Source organism: Sus scrofa, chromosome 1 (genome assembly GCF_054392235.1).
Source record: "Sus scrofa isolate SSC_HxYL_T2T_F1_AM1 chromosome 1, Sscrofa_HxYL_maternal_Yorkshire_Landrace_v2.0, whole genome shotgun sequence".
Lineage (NCBI taxonomy): Eukaryota > Metazoa > Chordata > Mammalia > Artiodactyla > Suidae > Sus > Sus scrofa.
Genome location: NC_139383.1, coordinates 274,840,674 through 274,862,845, shown reverse-complemented (window position 1 = coordinate 274,862,845; position 22,172 = coordinate 274,840,674). Strand labels below are relative to the sequence as shown.

At 37.5% G+C, this 22,172-nt stretch overlaps 1 protein-coding gene and 1 pseudogene across 4 annotated transcripts in view; one reads left to right on the top strand and one right to left on the bottom strand.

The window, feature by feature from the left end:
* LOC146407216 (olfactory receptor 1N2-like) overlaps positions 1 to 22,172 on the top strand; it is a 204,885-nt gene that overhangs the window by 2,212 nt on the left and 180,501 nt on the right. The window lies entirely within an intron of this gene.
* Positions 917 to 21,273, bottom strand: LOC100152473 (olfactory receptor 1N1-like; annotated as a pseudogene).

The window sequence follows — 22,172 nt, the reverse complement described above, 5'->3', positions numbered from 1 at the left end:
GGTCTAATCGGAGCCACAGCCACAAGCCTACACCAGAGCCACAGCAATGTGGGATCCAAGCCATGTCTACAACCTATACCATAGCTCAAGGCAATGCTGGATCCTCGACCCACTGAACAAGGCCAGGGATTGAACCCTCAAGCTCAAGGTCCCTAGTCAGATTCATTAACCACTGCAACACAATGAGATCTCTGAAAAAATTTTCTTTATATTTTAGACATTCATGATAATGACATGATTGATTTTTTAGTTGGAGGAAAAAAATGAACCAGTGTTTAAAAGAATAAAGACTAATCACAGCTCACAAAAACCAAATCACTTACCAGGGACAAAGATCTAAACACAGATATATGATCTTGAATACATCTCTTCATCTTTGTTTCCTTTTCTAGACTATTCTGGCCCTCCCAGGCCACACATAGATTCTATCACTCGGTGTGATATTCTCCATGTTGATGCTGGTCCTCATGAGTGAGTTTCTTCTGAGGCAGGGTCAGAATTTGTTTCAAGCCCAGTGAGTTGGCTGAGGTCCTGACATGCCTAGTCTTGCCAGAATTTGTGGTCTTGGGGAAGAATTTATAGTCCTACACTGTGCTTCTATTGGGCTTTCTTCTAGAAGCCAGCTGTTTGCTGTCATTTTGATGTTACCAACTCTGGGTTGAGTCTTCCTGGATACATATACCTAAGCATCAAGTCAGCTGGTAGGGACTGCTGTTCACTCCCTCTCTTCAGAATGCAATTCTGGCCTTGGTCAGTTGGCCCTATTTCAGTCCTGCAAAAGTCTAGGACTTCATTTACTTGCATTTCTTGGAAGGCAAAACATCTTGTCTTGAATGAACTTTTCACATTTATAGTGGACACATGGAGGAAAGAAAGCACATTGAAAGTCTTGGCCTCTCATTTAGGGAAGGACTTTTTATGGGGTGGAACATCTTCCACACCCATCAAATCTGCACAAGTCCTCCTTTATGTCCCTGTTGCTCAGGCTATAGATAAAGGGGTCAGCATGGGGGTGCCTGTCATGTATACCACAGAGGCCACCATTCCAGTGTCTGCAGAGTAGGAGGAGGAGGGTTGGAAGTACACCAGAAAGAGGGTCCCATAGAAGAGAGTGATGACTGTCAGGTGAGTGTCACAGGTAGAGAAGATTGTGTTTGTTCCCCCAGGAGAGGGGACCCTGAGGATAGGGTGGATGATGTGGGCATAAGAGACCAGGACACAGGTGAGAGGGACCATGCCTGAGAGTGATCCTGCTGCAAACATCATTACTTGAAAAATGTGGGTGTCTGTACAGGCAAGTTTGAGGAGTGGGTGAAGATCACAGAAGAAGTGTAGGATGGAATGAAAGGAACAGAAGGAGAACCAAGACATGAGAGTGAGTGAGCAGGCCATGAGATGGTTACAGAATCAAGATGTGGTGACTAGCAGCAGGCACCACTGGGTAAAATGATTAGGGTGTAGTGAAGAGAGAGGCAGATGGCCATGTAGTGGTCATATGCCATCACAGCCAGCAGGAAGTCATCCAGCAGGGCCAATGCTATGAAGAAGTACATTACATGAGGAACCCAGTGTAGGAGATGGTGTGGTGCTGTGTCTGGATGTTGACCAGCACCTTGGGGACAATGGTTCAGGAGAAGCCAGTGCCAACAAAGGATTGGATGGCCAGGAGTAAGTACATGGGGGTGTGGAGGTGAGGGTCATAGCCAATGGCCAGGATAATGATCAGGTTCCCCAGTACAGTGACCAGGTACATGGCCAGGAAGAGCCCAAACAGGAGAGGCTGCTGGTCTGGGTGTGGAGAGAAGTCCAGCAGCAGGAGGTGAGAGATGCTGGTTTCATTTCTATTTTTGTTCTAAATTAAAGAAATTAGAGCAGAATCTTTCTTAAATAAAAATAGGCTGTCAATGTTAGCATCCAAGGACATTGATCTATTTTTCTCTTACCCTTGAAAAGGTCACTGAGATTCACTAGTATGTATAACTTTTAATTTGCAAAATATACAAAGAGGACAGTGGACTCTGATAATAATTCATCAGGGTAGAGTGTAATTTGAGGTTTGGACTCCTGTAATATGGAAGGTTTTCCCCATGGATGTTCTGAATGAGACTGGCCTGGTGTTCATCTGGATAAATGTTTCCAAGTTCAGTTCCCTTAATAAAACCTATAGAAAACTCATTTAAATATCTTGACTTATTGCTATGCTTACTTGTATTTCATGTACATACTATGATTTGTTGGGCAAAATCAGAATCTGTGTGTATGTGAATGTGTGTTCACAAGCGCACACATCAAGGGAGATGGAAGAAAGAATAGTTTCTTCAGAGAGGAGCCAGCTGGGTCTCAGAGGTCTCTGGCTGTGCTGGGAACTCTCTGGGCCCCTTTGCTTTGAAGACCCTTCCCGTGAATATGTGTGGCTAGGAGAACAGTGCAAACTGAAAAGCACTTTATCATGAAAGGCACACCATTTTCATTTTTATCATCAACTTCCTCCTCCTCATATTTTGTTTGAATACCTAGGCTTTGGCCTCTGGAGATGGGGTGGGAATCATTTTTCTGTTCATTATATTCATTCTGTCTTTGGTTAATTACTTCTCACTGCATCTCTGATTCTGGATTTGTACCATATGTATCTACCTCATAGACTCACTAGCATCATTCCTGAGATAATGTATGTGGAGGGCAGGCTGTGAGCAAGGACAGTGATGTTACTGTCACTGTTAGTCACAGGTGATGAAATGTGAATGAGGGACACAGGATGTGGTGACAAAACTCTGGCTTACCTGCTCTACTGCTCTGTTCCTCATGTTCCTTTTCAATTGGAGGGAAGTTTTAGTCCCTTTGAAATTTGCTTTTCTCCTCTGTAAGATGTAGATAATATCCCTACCTGATAGGATTGCTGAAGAGACCAAAGGCTGAAACTCATGTCAGTTTCTTCATGAATCATGATTTGCAGTTAAGATGTGGAATTCAAATGACCTGTGTAATGGTGTGGGGGGATAATGTGATCAGTCAGTGGTAGCCGTGTAAGTTTAAGGTTGTGAGTAAAAATATAAGACATCTCTGGAGTCTGCAAGTTTCCATACTCTTTACACTTGAGATCTTGAGAAAGTTAGAAATTTTTCAGGTTTAGTTTCTTCATTGGCTCAATAGAATAATGCTGGTGTTCATTGTATAGAGTTATTATGAGGAGTAATTTGATAATGATATAATATTTAGATCAAGACTGACAGTGGTTAAGGAATCCAACTAGGAATGATGAGGTTGTGGGTTTGATCCTTGGCCTTGCTCAGTGGGTTAGTATCCAGCATTGCTGTGAGCTATGTTGTAGGTCATGGATGCAGCTCAGGTCTGGCATTGCTGTGGCTCTGGTGTAGGTCAATGTCTACAGCTCTGTTTAGATCCCTAGCCTGAAGCTCCATATGCCACAGTAGCGGTCCTAGAAAAGGCAAAAAGATTAAAAAGAAAAGACAAATACTAAGCACTCATTAAATATGATCTATTATTACTATTGATTATTGGAAAATATTTTTAATATTATTAAAATACTTAATAATTGAAATATTTAATTATTATTATTACTAAACTTTTTTTTTAAATTAAGCTCTTGTGTCATTTTTGTGGCCCTCGTCACTGCATCATCATCATCACCATTGTCATCAGCCCATCAACACCACACTGGAAAGCTTTAAACCCTACTTGGAACTATCCATCAAAAAGGATTATTTTGGCATCCAGAAACCAAGTCACATTTACTGGGTTGAATAACATAATTATGAGACTCCAACTTATTAAGTATATCATAGGAATAAATAACTCCATCTTAGATAGTTATTTGCTAGATCAAATTTTAAGAAAAAGAAAGGATGTGAATGAGTTTGATAAATGTTAAATATAAGTAGAGGCATAAGTTAGTGGTGTTGACTTGGTGTGGTGGCTGAGAGTGATACTGGAAAGCATGCTTTTTCCGCTGGACTGAGAGTGAATTATGCTCTGTTATTTCACAGGTGCCATGTCCTGTTCACTGATGGGACTCATGGAAGGGTGGTCTGAGACCCATTGTCCACAAAATTCAATTCATGTTGCTGAAAATGGAATTATTTTGTTCTTTTATGACTGAGTAGTATTGAATTGTGTATATATACCACATCTTCCTAATACAATCTGTCAGTGGACATTTGTATTGATTCCATGTATTGGCTATTGTGAATAGTGCTGCAATGAACATGCTGGTGCATGTGTTTTTTTAAGGAAAGTTTTGTCCAGATATATGCCCAAGAGTGGGACTTCTGGGTCATATGGTAGTTCTATGTATAGTTTTATAATGTACCTAAATACTGTTCTTTGTAGTGGTTGTACCAGCTTCCATTCCCACCAACAGTGGAGGAGGGTTCTGTTTTCTCCACACTCCCTCCAGCATGTTATTTGTGCACTTATTAATGATTCCCATTCTGATGGTGTCAGGTGGTATCTCATGGTAGTTTTGATTTAAATTTTTCACTGATTAGGGATGTTGAGCATTATTTCAAGTGCTTATTGGCCATCTGTATATCTTCCTTGGAGAAATGTGTATTTAGGATTTTGCCAATTTTTTAATTGGGTTGTTGGCTTTTTTGCTGTTTAGTTGTATAAATTGCTTGTATAATTTATAGATTAGGCCCTTGTCAGTTGCATCATTTGAAATTATTTTCTCCCATCCTGTACGTAGTCTTTTTGTTTTCTTTTTGGTTTCCTTTGCTGTGCAAAAACTTGTCATTTTGATGAGGTTCCATTGGTTTATTTTTGCTTTTATTTCTCTTGCTTTGGGAGACTGACCTGAGAAAACATTTGTGAGGTTGATGTCAGAGAATATTTTGCCTATGCTCTATTCCAGGAGTTTGATGGTGTCTTGTCTTATATTTAAGTCTTTCAGCTATTTGGAGTTTATTTTTGTGCATGGTGTGAGGGTGTGGTCTAATTTCATTGCTTTGCATGCAGCTATCCAGGTTTCCCAGCAATTCTTGCTGAAAAGACTGTCTTCCCATTTTATGCTATTGCCTCCTTTGTCAGAGATTAAGTGATCAAAGGTGTCTGGGTTTATTTCAGTGTTCTTTATTCTGTTCCATTTGTCTCTCTGTCTGTTTTGATACCAGTATCACACTCTCTTGATGACTGTGGTTTGTAATACCGCTTGAGGTCTGGGAGAGTTATACCTCCTACTTGGTTTTTGTTCCTCAGAAATGCTTTGGCAATTCTGGTTCTTTTGTGGTTGCATATAAATTTTTGGATTGTTTGATCTAGTTCTGTGCAAATTGTCCTGGGTAATTTCATAGGGGTTGCATTGAATGTGTAGATTGCTTTGAGTAGTATAGCCATTTTTAAAATACTAATTTTTCCAACTCAGAAGCATGGGATATCTTTCCATATCTTTACATCTTTTATTTCCTTGATTAATGTTTTATAGTTCATGGCATAGAGTCATTACCTCCTTGGTCAGGTGTATACCCAGGTATTTGATTTTTTGGGGTGCCATTTTAAAGGGTATTGTATTTTTGTATTCCTTTTCTAATATTTATTTTTAGTATTCAGAAATGTGACTGATTTCAGAATGTTAATCTTATATCCTGCTACATTGTTGAATTTGTTGATGAGTTAAAGTAGTTTTTGGGTTGAATTTTTAGAGTTTTATGTATATATTATCATGTCATCTGCACACAGTGACAGTTTTACCTGTTCTCTTCCTATTTGGATGCCTTTTATTTCTTTTGTTTGTCGGATTGCCATGGCCAGGTCTTCCAATATTGTGTTGAATAATAGTGCTGAGAGTGGGCATCTGCATCGTGTTCCATTTTTTACTGAGAAGCCTTTCAGGTTGTCTCCATTGAATACTATATTTACTGTAGGTTTGTCATAAATGTATTTGATTATATTAAGTTATATTCCTTCTATACCCACTTTGGAATGAGTTTTTTATAATGAAGGGATTTTGGACTTTGTCAAATTCTTTTGCTGCATCTATTGAGATTATCCTGTGGTTTTTGGCTTTTCTTTTGTTAATGTGGTGTATGATATTGATTGATTTGCATATGTTGAGCCATCCTTGTGCAGCTGGGATGAATCCCACCTGGTCATGATGTATGATCTTTTTGGTATGTTGTTGGATTCAGTTGGCTAAAGTTTCATTGAGAATTTTTGCATCTATATTTATCAAGGATATTGGCCGATAGTTTTCTTTTTTGGTGGCATCTTTGTCTGGTTTTGGAATTAGGGTATTGGTGGAGTCATGGAATGTCTTTGGGAGTGTTCTTTCTTCTTCAACATTTTGGAAAAGTTTAAGAAGAATGGGTAGAAGATTCTCTTTGTATGTTTGGTAGATTCACCTGTGAAGCCATCTGGTCCTGGACTTTTATTTGTAGGGAGTGTTTTTATGACATACTCAATTTCATTTATAGTGATGGGTGTGTTCAGTTGATCTATTTCCTCTTGATTCAGTTTTGGAAAGATGAAGTTCTCTAGAAAGTTGTCAATTTCTCCTAGGTTGTCAAATTTGTTGGAATATAATTGTTGATAGTATTCTCTTATGTGTTTTTTTTTTTTTTTTGTATTTCTGTGGTATCCATTTTGACTTCTCCTTTTTCATTTCTTATTTTTTTATTTAATTTTTTCCCTCTCTTCTTGGTGAATCTAGCCAGAGGTTTGTCAGTGTATTTTTACCTTTTCAAAGAACCATCTCTTGGTTTGATTGATTTTGTCTACTGTTTTTTGAATCTCTGTTTTATTGATTTCCTCATTGATCTTTATGATTTCTTTCCTTCTGCTGACTTAACTTTCCTTGTTCTTCTTTTTCTATGTCATTTAGGTGGTGGGTTAAGTTGTTGATTTGAGCTTTTTCTTCTTTTTTGAGGAAGGCATATATTGCTATGACTTCCATCTGAGCACTGCTTTTGTGCCCCCCATTGATTTTGATTGGTTATGTCTTCATTATCATTTGTCTAAAGGTATTTTTTAATTTCTTTCATGATTTCCTCATTGACCCATTGGATTTTTAGTAGCATGCTGTTTAGTCTCCATGTAGTAGGTTTTTTCTCACTTCTTGTCCTGTGGTTGATTTCTAGTTTTATGCCACTGTGATCAGAGAAGATACTAGAAACTCTTACATTTGCTGAGGTTCACTTTGTGCCCCAGGATGTGATCAGTTCTTGCGAATGTTCCATGTGCACTTGAGAAGAAAGTGTATTCTGATTTTTTTTTGATGTAATGTCCTGAAAATGTAGATTCAGTCTAACTTTTCTATTGTTTCCTTTAGGATCTTTTTTGCCTCATTGATTTTCTCCCTAGAGGATCTGTCCATTGATGTGAGTGGGCTATTAAAGTCTCCTAATATGATTGTATTCCCATAAATTTCTCCTTTGATGTCTGTTAGTATTTTTTGTAGGTATCTGGGTGCTCCTATATAGGCACATATATATTGACAATTGTAATAGCCTCTTCTTGAATGGATCCTTTAACCACTAAATAGTGTTTTTCTTTGTGTTTCTTTATGGCCTTTCTTTTAAAGTCTATTTTGTGTGATGTGAGTATTGCAACTCCTGGTTTCCTGTCTGGTCCATTGGCATGAAATACCTTTTCCCATCCCCTCACTTTCAGTCTGTAAGTGTCCTTCCCCTAAGGTGAGTCTCTTGTATGCAGAAGATTGAAGATTTTTGCTTTTTTATCCATTCTGCCACTCTGTGTCTTTTGTTTGGAGCGTTCAGTCCATTGACATATAAGGTGATTATTGATAGATATTTATTTATTGCCATTTTAAACCTTGTTTTCCAGTTTTGATTCTATGTTTCTCTTTTCTTACTTTCTGTTTTTTGTTGGATGATTTCCATTTATTTTATACTTGAGTACTTTTATTTTCAGCTTTGTGAATGTATGTTTGGTTTGATTTGTGGTTGCCCTGTTTTGTATGTATGTTAAACTCTTCCTATATCTGCTTGCTTTAGCCTCATAGTCATATAGGCTCAAATACATCATTAAAAAATTTTAAAAATCTATTTTTTCTTATTTCCTTGCTCAAAGTTTATGATTTTGATGTCTTTTTTTTTCTTAGCATCTGCATGTTCCAATCTGTATGCTGGCTTATTTAAGTGTCTGGTTTCCAATTGTGGTTTCCTCCATCCTAGATATTCCTTTTTTTTAGTGTTAATTATAAGGGAACACCAATAAGACTATCATATTATCTGATTTCTCTACAGAAACACTACAAGCCAGGAGGGAGTGGCAAGATATATTTAAAGCACTGAAAGGAAAATATCTGAAACCTAGAATACTCTATCTGGGTAGAATGGGATTTAAAATAGATGGGAAAATAAAGAATTTTTCCAACAAACAAAAACTAAAATAGTACAGCAATACATAACCCATTCTAAAAGAAATACTGAAAGGGCTTCTCTAAATACTTAGTTTAATTTATTTTTATTTTTTTGTCTTTTCTAAGGCCACACTCAGGGCATATGGAGGTTCACAGCCAGTCTATCATAGCTGTAGCCACTGGCCTATGACACAGACACATCAGAGCTCAATCCAAGCCTCATTTGTGAACTACACCACAGCTCACGGTAATGCCGGATCCTTAACCCACTGACCATACCAGGGATCAAACCCACAACCCCATGGTTCCTAGTCATGTTTGTTAACCACTGAGCCACGACAGGAACTCACAAAATTATTTAAATTATAGTTAATTTACAATGTTCTATTTCTGCTAAACAGAAAAGTGATCCAGTAATACATGTACGTATATATTATATTTCTTATGGTATCTTCCATCATGATTCATCACAAATGATTGATATATCACCCTGGGCTATAAAACAGGACCTCATTGCTTATCCATTCCAAAAGAAATAGTTTGCATGTACTAACCCCAAATTCCCAGTCCTTTCTCCTCTCTCCCCCTCCCCCTTTGCAACCACAAGTTTGTTCTCTATGTCCATGAGTTTGTTTCTTCTCTGTAGAAAGTTTAATTTATGCCATGTATTAGATTCCACATAAAAGTGATGTTATATGGTATTTGTCTTTTGCTTTTCTGACTTGTTTCACTTAGTATGGTCTAGTTCCATCCTTGTTGCTACAGATAGAATTATTTCATTCTTTTTATGGCTGAGTAATATTCCATAGTGTATATGTAATACATCTTAATCCATTCATCTGTTCATGGATGTTTATGTTGTTTCCATGACTTGGCTATTGTGAATAGTGCTTCAGTGAACATAGGAGAACATATATCTTTCTGAATGAAAGTTTTATTGGTTATATGCCCAGGAGTGTGATTTCTGTGTCATATTGTAGTTCCAAGTTTAGTTTTCTGAGGTACCTCCATGCTGTTTTCCTTAGTGGTTGTACCATTTACATTCCCGCCAACAGCGTAGGAGTTTTATTTTTTCTCTACAAGCTCTCCAGCTTTTGTTATTTATACATTTATTAATGATAGCCATTTTGATCATTGTGAGGCAGTACCTAGTTGTAAATTTTATTTGCGTTTATTTAATAATTAGTGATTTTGGACATTTTTTCCTGTGCCTATTGGCCATTGGAATGTCTTCTTTAGAGAAATATCTATTCAGGATCTCTGCCCATATAATAATTGTTTGTTTGTTTGTTTTCTGCTATTGAGTTGTATGAATTGTTTATATATTTTGGATATTAAACCCTTGTTTGTTGCATCATTTAAACTAAACTATTTTCTTCCATTCTGTAGGTTGTTTTTTTGGTGTTTTTAATGGTTTTTTTTTTTTTTTTTTTTTTTTTGCTGTGCAAAAGCTTGTAAGTTTGAGGAGGTCCCATTGGTTTATTTTTTGTTTTTGTTTCTGTTGCTTTTGGAGACTGACTTAAGAAAACATTTGTATGGTTCACATCAGAGAATGTTTTGCCTATGTTCTCTTCTAGGAGTTTTATGGTATCTTGTTTTATGTTTAAATCTTCCAGCCATTTATATTTGATTTTTGTGCATGGTGTGTAGATGTGTTCAAGTTTCATTGATTTACATGCAGCTGGCAGGAGACAGTCATTTCCCCATTTTATTCTTTTCACCTTTGTCAAAGATTAATTGACAATATATGTCTAGGTTTATTTCTGGGTTCTCTATTCTGTTCCATTGGTCTGTATGACTGTTCTGATAGCAGTAAAATACTGTGTGATTTCTGTAGCTTTGTTCCTCAAGATTGCTTTAACAATTTTTGGTCTTTTATCATTTCATAAGAAATTTTTTTAATTAACAAATTTTAATGGAATATTTAAAAGTTCCTTTCCATTTACAGTTATTACAAAATATTGGCTATATTCCCTGTGCTGTCCAGTACATCTTTTAGCCTATCTTACACCCCAAAATTTGTATCTCTCTTTCCACCACCTTGCCCATTCAACCCCTCCTTTTCAGTAACCACTAGTTAGCTATATCTGTGAGTCTGAATTTTTTTATTTATTTGTTTATTTTATTTTTAGATTCCACATAAAAGTTATATCATAGTGTTCTTTGTCCTCTGTATGTCATATTTGTCTTAGCAGAATGCCCCCCAAATTATTAGAAACCATTCACCTGTGTATTATTTCCCAGATTTAGAAGGAGAATATTACTACGAGCAACTGAATCTCCTTTTGTGTATCCGGATAGTCATTCCTCTTCTCTCCATCTCAAAGTAAAATAATCCTTACTGTCTTTACAAATATGTTATTTTATTTTTGCCTGTTTTGGAAGTTTATATTAATGCCCTCAGACCTGATATATTCTTTTTCTGGATCTTTTGTTCAGTCTTATATTTGCAAGGTCATCTAGGTAGTGGTATGGAGTGGTAGTTTGTTCATTTCTATTGCTGAGATTTACCTCATTGTACGATGGTCTCACTTAATACTTATGCAACCTATTCTTGATTGAATAATTTGGGGGGGTTATTAGGGATAATGCTGCCATGATAATTCCTATATATATTTCTTGGTGCACATGTGCATTCCCTTCCCTTTCCTACATATCTAGGAGTGGAATTCCTTGGTTTTAGAAGGTTCCCATCTTTGATTTCACTCCACACTGTGAAATTGACTTCCAAAGAGATTGTACCAAGTTGCACTTCCACCATCAATGTGTGAGGGTGTGGTTGTAGCTCATTCTGACCACACATGGTGGTGCCAGCCTTTTTCATTGTATTCATGTGGTGTGTGTATGCTGGGAGGAGCATTTCCTGGTGGTTTGACTTTGTATTTCAGTGAGTAATCATGAGATTGCATACCTTTTAAATACTTGCTAGCATTTTTATTTCCTAATTTTGAAACTACTTGTCTAAATTTTTATTTTTCCAAAGTTCCCATTGTCGTGCATCAGAAATTTCTTTCCAAATTTCATCTTGGTTTAGTCTAGAAAATTGTACATTTCTAAGAATTTGTCCATTTCTTCTGTGTTTTATAATTTTATTGGTGTATAGTTGCTTATAATAGCCTCTTATGATCTATTGTATTTCTGTGATGTCAATTGTAACTTCTCCTTTTCCATTTCTAATTTTATTGATTTGAGTCCTCTCTATTTTTTTCTTGATATGTCTGCCTAAGGGTTTATCAGCTTTGTTGATCTTTTCAAAGAACCAGCTTTTCATTTCATTGATCTTTTCCATGTTTTTTTTTTTCATTTCTATTTAATTGCTTTCTGCTCTGATCTTTATGATTTCTTTCCTTCCACTAACTTTAACTCTAGTCTGTTCTTCTCTCACTGGCTGCTTAAGATGTCAAGTTATATTTTTTTGAGCTTTTTCTTATTTATTGAGGTAGGCTGGTATTGCTACAATCCTCCCTCTTCGAACTGCTTTTACTGCATCCTGTAGGATTTGGAGTGACATATCATTTTTGTCATTTGCTTCTAGGTATTTTTTAACTTCTTCTTTGATTTCTTCAGTGACCCATTTGTTCTTCAGTAGCATGCTGTTCAGTCTCCATGTGTTTGTGGGGTTTTTTTGCAGTTTTTTTCTTGTTTTTGATGTCCAGTCATATAGCATTTTGGTCAGAAAAGATGCTTGATATGATTTCAATTTTCTTAAAGGTAATGAGCCTTGATTTCTAGCCCAGGATGTGATCAATCTTACAGAATGTTCCATGTGCACTTGAGAAGAATGTGTATTCTGTTGTTTCTGGATGGAATACCTATTATGTCCATCTGGTCTAATGCTTCATTCAGGGCCTGTGCTTCCTGTTGATTTTCTGTCTGGATGATCTGTCCATTGCTGTAAGTGGGGTGTTAAAGTCCCCCACTATTACTGCGTTATTGTCAATTTCTCCTTTTAAGGTTGTTAGCAGTTGCCTTGTATATTGTGATGATCCTATGTTGGGTGCATATATTTTTACAATTGTTATGTCTTCTTCTCAGATTAATCCCATGATCATTAGGCAGTGTTCTTCCTTGTCTCTTACATATTATTCATTTTAAAGTCTGTTTTGTCTGATATGAGTATTGCTACTCTAGCTTTCTTTTGATTACCATTTGCATGAAATATTTTCTTCCATCCTCTCACTTTCAACTTGTATGTGTCCCTAGAAGTGAAGTGAGTCCTTTGAAGACAACATATATATGGATCTTGTTTTTGTATCCATTCAGCCAGTCTATGTCTTTTGGTTGGGGAATTTAGTCCATTAACTTTTAAGGTAATTATTGATATGTATGTTCTTACTATCATTTTATTAATTCTTTTGGATATGTTTTGTTGCTCTTTTTCTTACCTTCTTCTCTCTTCTCTCCTCTTTTGGTTTGATGACTATCTTCACTGTTGTGTTTGAGTTGATTTTTCTTATTCGTCTGTATATCAATTGCAGACTTTGGTTTGCAGTTACTCTGAAGTTTTGATGTGAGTCCATATATATATATATATATATATATATATATATATATATATATATATATATGATTGCTTTAAGTTGTTGGTCTCTTAATTTCAATTGTATCACCAGTATCCTGCATTTGTTCCTCTTCTCATGATTTCTGATTTGGGTAGTATAATTGTTCATGGATGATATATCCTTACTGTATATATACCTTTACTGGTGAGGCTTGACATTTGTGGTATTTTTGTTTCAGGTTTCAGACTTTTATTTTATGCCTAGAGAAGTTCCTGTAGTATTTTTTTGTAAAGCTGGCTCAGTGTTGCTGAATTATCTTAGCTTTTGCTTATCTGTAAAGCTTCTGATTTCTCTTTCAAATCTGAAAGAGAGCATTTCTGGGTAAAGTAATCTTGGTTGGAGGATTTTTCCTTTCATCACGTTAAGCATATCAGGCCACTCCATTCTGACTTGCAGAGTTTCTGCTGAAAAACCTCCCAATAACCTTATCAGGGTTCCTTTGTTTGTTATTTGTTTCTTTTCCCTAGCTGCTTTCAATGTTTTCTATTTGTCTTTCATTTTGGTCAATTTGATTAATATGTGTCTTGGGGTACTCCTCCTTGGGTTTATTTTATATGGTACTCATGCTTCCTGGATTTGAGTGAGTGTTTCCTTTACCATATTAGGGAAGTTTTTGGCTATTATATCTTCAAATATTTTTTATGTCCCTTTCTCTCTCTCTTGTCCTTCTGGCACCCCTGTAATAAAGATGTCAGTGTGTTTAGTGTTGTCCCACAGTTCTCTGAGGCTCTCTTCATTTGTTTTCAATCTTTTTTCTCTTTTCTGTTCCACAACTGTGATTTCCACTAATCTGTCCTCTACATCATTTATTGGTTCTTCTGCTTCTTATATTCTGCTCTTGGCTGCTGCTGATGAAATTTTTTATTTCAGGTATTGTATTTTGCATATCTTCTTGCTTAAGTGTTTTATATTTCTTTGCTCAGTGTTTCCTTTAAATTATCCATCTTTGCCTCCAGTTTATTTACAATGTCTTGCATCATCTTCAGTATCCACAGTCTAAAATCTTTGTCCTGTAGGCTGAGAATCTCCTGATCACTTAGTTGTTTTTCTGTTTTTTTTTTTCTTTCTCCCTTACCTGAGTTATAGTTCCCTGTCTTTCCATTTTAAAAACGTTTTTGGTGTGGTGACCTTTTTTCAGAGAGTAGGGTTGGAACCTCTCTTACTTCTGTTATCTGATCCCTTGTGTCTGAAGTTGGTACAGGGGCTTGCTGATGGGAGGAACTGGTGCCTGCCCAACAGTAGGTGGGGCAGATTCTGATCCCACCTGGTGAGTGGGGATTTTCCTTTGGATGACATTAGAGGCTGCTCTGTGACTGGGGGGTCTTTAGGCAGCCTATTTACTGATGAATGTGGCTCTGATCCCACCTGGATTGTTGTTTGGCCTGGGGCTTCTCAGTTCTGATGGGTGGGTCCAGATTTTCCCAAAATGGCCACCTACAGAAAATGCATGGTGATGAATATTCCCTGGAGCTTTGTCTCCAATACCCTTCCCCCACAACAAGCCACATTCACCTCCTGTTTTCCCAGGAGATCCTCTATGAACTGCAGTCAGATCTTACCAGATTCCTATGGAGACATTGCATTGCCCTGGGAGCCAGTGCATGTGAAAATCTGTGTGTGCCTTTCAAAAAGGGAATCTCCATTTCTCCCAGTCCTGTAGCACTTCTGTGCACAAGCCCCACTGGTCTTCAATACTAGGTGCTCCAGGGTCTCTTTCTCCCAATGCCAGATCCTCAGGTGTGGAGATTTGACATGTGGCTCAGGACTTTCACTCATGTAGGTGAGTCTCTGTTTTAGAGATACTTTCCAGTCTTTGGGGCTTCTCACCCAGCCAGTGTGGGGTTGCTTATAGCAAATAATCAGCATATCCTACGTTTTGATGTGGCCTTCTCTTTATCTTCTGGAGTAGGATATTTTTTGAAAGTTCCAGTCCATTTGATTGAAGATTGCTCAGCATTTGCTTGTCTTTTTTTTTTTTGTTTTTGTGAGAGAAGTTGAGCTCCAGTCTTTCTATTCCCGACTTTTTAATACTATTGCATTTTGTGTAAGTTATACCTTCATACTCCTTAATTTACTGAAACCAAGTTAAAAAGATAAGAATTCTCTAATGTGATATGTTCCTTTTCTTTAGAATAGGATTCCTTACAGTTGAGTTAGTATCTAGGATGTTGGAATATTGTTTTAGATAAATAAACAGTCATCAATGTAATGAAGATGAAATTTAATGATAATCCATAGTGTATATCTATATGTAAATCAGATAGCAAGAAACATTTTTTTTGCTTTATTTGTCATCTTTTCTATCATTTTCTGTAGGTTTATAAAGTAAATGTTACTTAAAGTAATGAAGTTGAAAATGTTTGCATTAATGCAGTTGCTAGTAGTATATTGCGTCTGATTATTTCCTAAAATCTAAATGTATTGCAAAGATTTTGGCTTGATTTTTCATTCTTAAACTTTTTTTTCTGCCTGTGACAACAATCCAGTAGAGGAATATAGGGAATTGAACCCCATTTCCAAATTCGATATTGCAATGTGGGATGTATTCCTAATTGGTTCTCTCTTTCTGAGGACAGCCTACTTATGCCTGCTTAATTTTAGATTGTTAAATTGAGTTATTGTTTGCTTCACATACACCAAGAACTGATTTTCAGGTAAGACAAAGCTAAATGTATATATAGGTAATTCATTCTGACAAGCATTTTTATGTGTCTACTGTGTTTATGGAAATTTTTAGAAGTGAAAAAATCAGACAAAAATATTTCTACTTTATTGAGCTTATATATTAATGAGGAGAGAATAAACATAATATGTAAGTAAGTGTCATGGTATTTAAGTAGTATAAAAAGCAGCATTGTGAGGAAATCAAGAATGAGGGGGATAGGTTGCAATTTTAAGTAGCATGGTGAGGATTGGTATCATCAAGAGGGTGATATTTGAAAGAATTGAAGGCACCAAAGGAGAGCCATGGGGATATTTGCAAGAAAACTATTCCAGGGACAGAAAACAGCAACTACAAAAGTCTGAGATGTAACATTGTCAGTTAGGTTTTAGGAACTGAAAGGAGTGGGGGTGACAGGAGGGGAGGAGAGAAGAGTAGTGTGAGTCATTTCAACACCTATGTGTAACAAGGTCCCCTAATCTTTACAATTTGCAACTTACTGTGAATTATGCATGTATCACTTGGAAGCTCTTCAGAACAGGAGTAACATGATCCAGCTCTACAAGGTATCAGGGTGACTGACATAGAGAAGGGAGCTTTTTGGAAGCAGAAAGACTGTCTAGGAGCTCAAACAACTGTGCCAATAAGAGATTGATAGGCTAGCATAATAGCAGGAAAGAGTATTTGGAGAAGTGTATTTGGTTGTAAGTCTAAAGCAACAAGACTTCCTGATGTAGTGAGAGAAATGTGAGAGAAAAGATAGGAGTAAATGATTCCTATATTTTGATTTGAACAGATGGAAATTAACTACAGTGGTCATGAAATAAATGGTGTCTGCTTGTGATGAGTCTGTAAAGAATAATGAGAAAATAACCAGTGTTTTTGAAGACCTTCAAAATGTCAGGCAATGTTATAAGCATATTAGGTGTTTTAAACACAAAAGACCCAGAACATCCAAAGCCATCCAGAGAAAGAAAAATGGAGCTGGAGGATTCGGCCTCCCTGACTTCAGACTATAACAAAGCTACAGTCATAAAAACCATATGACAGCAGCACAAAAACAGAAATATAGATCAGGTGAACAGTGTAGAAAGCCTAGAATTAAACCCATGCACCTACAGTCAACTAATCTATGACAAAGGAGACAAGAACATACAAAGGAGAAAAGACAGACCCTTCAATAAGTGCTGCTGGGAACACTGGATATCTGCTAATAATTTTAAATTCCATGAGCTATAAATATTTATTTGAGAAAATTCAGACATTCCAGATATGTGTGAAGAAGTGGAAATTGTCTCCCTCTCTGTCCTCCTCTGTCTTTCCCCCATTAGAGTAAATATACAGCTATATATTCATAAAACCTAAAAATTAATCTTCATATTTTTATACTTTGTTCTACATCTTATTATTCTATTTAATGAATTTCTTAAAAAAATATCTGTTTGTGCTTTCAGCCTGCTTTAAATTTTTACATTCTATGTAATTAATCGAAATTAATTTATTTCTTTCCTCTTGGTAGGATTAGATTTTTTGCCAATTTTTATTTGTGATGAAGCTGGGAAATTCCAATTTTCATGCCATGGACATGAGTCTGACTAGTATCTATGAGGATACAGGTTCAGTGCCTGGCCTCATTCAGCGGGTCTGGGATCTCCATTTTTGGTGAGCTGTGGGGTAGTTTGCAGGGGTGGCTTGGATCCTGAATTGCTGTGGCTGTGTTGTAGACCAGCAGATTCCCCAGCTATGAGTAGACCCATACCTGGGAATGCCATATGCTGCAGGTATGGCCTTAAGAACAACAACAACAAAAAAGATGGGTTTGATTAAAGAAATTCTCAAACAAAAACCAAGCAGGAGGCATAACTCGCCCAGACTTCAAGAAATACTACAAAGCCACAGTCATCAAAACAGTGTGGTATTGGTACCAAAACAGACAGACAGACCAATGGAACAGAATAGAGAATCCAGAAATAAACCCTGACACCTAGGGTCAATTAATCTTTGACAAGGGAGGCAAGAACATAAAATGGGAAAAAGAAAGTCTATTCAGCAAGCATTGCTAGGAAACCTGGACAGCTGCATGCAAAGCAATGAAACGAGAACACACCCTCACACCATGCACAAAAATAAACTCCAAATGGCTGAAAGACTTAAATATACGACAGGACACCATCAAACTCCTAGAAGAAAACATAGGCAAAACACTCTCTGACATCAACATTATGAATATTTTCTCAGGTCAGTCTCCCAAAGCAATAGAAATTAGAGCAAAAATAAACCCATGGGACCTCATCAAATGGAAAAGCTTTTGCACAGCAAAGGAAACCAAAAAGAAAACAAAAAGACAACTTACAGAATGGGAGGAAATAGTTTCAAATGATGCAACTGAAGATATACAGATGGCCAACAAACACATGAAAAAATGCTCAACATCGTTGAGTATAAGAGAAATGCAAATCCAAACTACCATGAGATACCACCTCACACCAGTCAGAATGGCCATCATTCATAACTTCACAAATAACATGTGCTGGAGGGGCTGTGGAGAAAAGGGAACCTTCCTGCACTGCTGGTGGGAATGTAAACTGGTACAGCCACTATGGAGAACAGTTTGGAGATACCTTAGAAATCTATACATAGAACTTCCGTATGACCCTGCAATCCCACTCTTGGGCATCTATCCGGACAAAACTCTCCTTAAAAGAGACACGTGCACCCGCATGTTCATTGCACCACTATTCACAATAGCCAGGACATGGAAACAACCCAAATGTCCATCGACAGATGATTGGATTCGGAAGAGGTGGTATATATACACAATGGAATACTACTCAGCCATCAAAAAGAATGACATCATGCCATTTGCAGCAACATGGATGGAACTAGAGAATCTCATGATGAGTGAAATGAGCCAGAAAGACAAAGACAAATACCATGTGATATCACTTATACCTGGAATCTAATATCCAGCACAAATGAACATCTCCTCAGAAAAGAAAATCATGGACTTGGAGAAGAGACTTGTGGCTGCCTGATGGGAGAGGGAGGGAGTGGGAGGGATGGGGAGCTTGGGCTTATCAGACACAACTTAGAATAGACTTACACGGAGATCCTGCTGAATAGCATGGAGAACTATGTCTAGATACTCATGTTGCAACAGAAGAAAGGGTGGGGGAAAAACTGTAATTGTAATGTATACATGTAAGGATAACCTGATCCCCTTGCTGTACAGTGGGAAAATAAAAAAAAAAATTCTCAGTACTCAATGTACATGTATGTTCATATTTCTTCAGGTTAGACTCTTAAGAGTTGCAGAGCCTAGATGCTGGAGTCCAGCTCCAGAAGCCAGGGAGGGCACTTCCTGAAGGAGAGGTACCGTGTCAGCGATTGCACTCAGAGACAGTCTCTTTGTCCCTTCTTTCAGGGTGCTGAACTGCTCAAATTTAATGGCATAGATGAGTGTTTATACAGACAGTTGTTTAACTACAGATTACATCACAGTGTTAAAAGTACATTCATTATCTTTTACATGGTACAGCAGCTATACATCATGTTCTAAGATCTTTTCTTTTTTTTTTTTTTTGTCTTTTTGCTATTTCTTGGGCCACTCCCATGGCATATGGAGGTACCCAGGCTAGGGGTCGAATCGGAGCTGTAGCGACTGGTCTATGCCAGAGCCACTGCAACGCGGGGGATCCGAGCCACGTCTGCAACCTACACCACAGCTCATGGCACTGCTGGATCTTTAACCCACTGAACAAGGGCAGGGACCGAACCTGCAACCTCATGGTTCCTAGTCAGATACGTTAACCACTGCGCCACGATGGGAACTCCTAAGATCTTTATCTTAAGTAAATTTAGTGAGTAGAATTTAAGGGCAATTAGGTACAATATATCATGTGGAAAGGAGGAGACTCAGTACAAATCATCCCATGGCAAGCCAGTCTTTACCAGTTGAAGAGGTCACAGACATAGGAACCTGGCATTCATATATCTTGTTTTTAGACTACTGTTTATCTTTAAAGCATTATGGCAGGGAGACAGTATAAGAAAATATAAACCAACTTAACTAGTTGTCACTTAAAACCTTCTATAACTCATAGCTAGGTGTCTTTTGGTCATGAATAATATATGTCTAACTTCTATGAACCTCATTAAAATCCTAACTCTAAAGTTTACTGTATAACTAGTTAGTAGATAAACACTGTGTTTTAATTAAGTTGGATTTAAATAGGGGAAAGTCCTTCAGAATGAAATTCTTATTATCTTATTGTTGTAACTTTGTTAAATCACAAATCACCACAGGAAAATAAGAATGGAAAATAAGAATAATAAGCAAATAATCAGGAAAGACTGTGGAAAACTGAAGAACAAGTGAATAACAGAAAAGACTAAGTCATCCATGGGACAATTCCCACTCAGCAACGCAAAATGGAAATTGTTTCCCGGAAAATTCAGTTCTGCACCAATGTCAGTGGGTGAGCCTTATTGTCTTCTAGGGCCTGTCCTTGGAAGTTAACCATACAGGCAGACGTCTCCTTGTTTAGGAATCTGCCCTCGGAATTGCACCGTTCAGACAGTCTCCTCTTCCTGATTAGGAGCTTGCCCTCAGAATCAAACCATTCAGGCAAGCTCCCTTCCTTGGCTCTTTGTATCTTCTCAGATCCCTGCATCTAGAATAGTTTTAAGTGATATATTTTAATCACATAACTTCAGGGATAGATGGTAGGAAGAAAATATTTCAACATCTCCACTATGGGATGGATCATTTCTTAGTTCTTCTTCTCTCTGGTCTTTAGTGATTTTTAATTATATGGTTAAAAATGAGGAAATTGAAAATGAATAAAACCATAGAAATATAATAAGGGAGGAAGATAAAGTTAAGAGTACAAGTAAAAACTTAATTTTTAAACACACACAAAAAATTATTTTGGTCACGCCTGTGGCATGCAGTGTTTCCTGGGCCAGGGTTTGAATTTGAGTCAAAACCAAAAACACAATCTTGAAAACACTGGATACTTAACCTTCTAAGCCAACAGGGAATTCCCAAGGAAAAATATTTGAAGGAGATAAATGAGGAATTATAAAAATCATGTAGTGAAAATTAACTAAAATATACTCCTATTCCTCTTTCCCCTCTCAAATGTTTGCAAAGATATTCAACTGCTAAAAACTCAATAATTACTTTCAGTAATATACTGAAATGTGAGGGATTTTTGAGGATAAGTCTTCATAAAAGAAAGAAACTTGTTCAGGAATTGTCTTTGGGAAAAGGATTAAAGCAGTATCTGGAAGATGAGCAAGTGATGACACTTCCTAGAAAAGAGGAGGACTAGTAAGGGAGTCTATCATGATATAAGCAGAAGCAGAGCAAATTGATGAGTCCTCAGCCCTGGATGTAAGTGCCCACAGAAACCTTGTCTCACATGGGGCAACCTCCAAAACCTTGCTTGTTAGTCAAGAACATAGAAAACATATTCCTGTAGAAAACACTTCTTGGGTGTTAATCAAAAGGATACTGCCCGGAGTTTCCTCCTGCCCACCTGCTTCCTCAGGCCTTGTTTCATGTCTTTGTTTCTCAGGTTGTAGATAACAGGATTTAGTGTGAAGGTTAGAAGTGTGTAGACAATTTTTTCCATGTTGTCTGTGACAGTGTTGGAGGATACAGGCTGTAAATAAACATAGAAGATGATTCTGTAAAAGAGTGTTACCATAGTGACATGATGACCACAAGTAGAGAAAGCTTTGGGTTTGCCAGCAGCTGAGGGAATTTTGTGAACCACAGTGTCTATTCATATATAAGAGAAAGCAATGCATTGAAAGGGGGTACCCTGAAAAACAGATCATTTTTCATCATTAAAACTTCATTGACAGATATGGACAAACAAGACAATTCCACTAGAGGACTGAAGTCACAGAGGAAGAGATGGATAATGTTAGAGTCATAGAAAATGAGCTCATTCAGGATAAGTATAGGTAGGAGTGAGTGGAGGTGAGGCAATGAGCAGGAGAAGGCCACCATCAAGACACACATGTGGTGGCACATGATGGTGACATAGTGGAAGGTATGGACACATAGCGGTCAAAGGCAATGACTACTAGAAGGCAACTGTCATTGTAGACCAAGGCATATATAAAATATATCTGAGTCAAACACCCAACATAAGAGATGGTCTTATGGGACAGCAAATTCACCAGCATCCTGGGGACAATGGTTGTTGAGAAGCAAATGTCAATGAAAGACAGGAAACTCAGGAAGAAATACATGGGGGTGTGGAGCTGGGGTCTAAGCAGATGGCCAGAATGATGAGCAGGATCCCTGTGATGGTGAGCAGGTATATGGCAAGGAAGAGGATAAAGAGTGGCTTCTGGTCCTCGGGCCGGGAGGAGAGTCCCAGGAGGATGAACTCAGAGACACTGCTGATTCAGTTGATGCTTTCCATTGACATGGGTCTAGTTATATAGAGGAAGTTTTGTTTTTAAACATGCTCCAGTTCCACAGCCTAAATCATGGGAACTCAGCAAGTTTTTGTTTCCTCTATTTAGTCACAAATAGCAGGTGTGCAGGGAAATGTCAGCTTCCTGGTGCTTGATGTGGTCCTTCCTTCCCAAA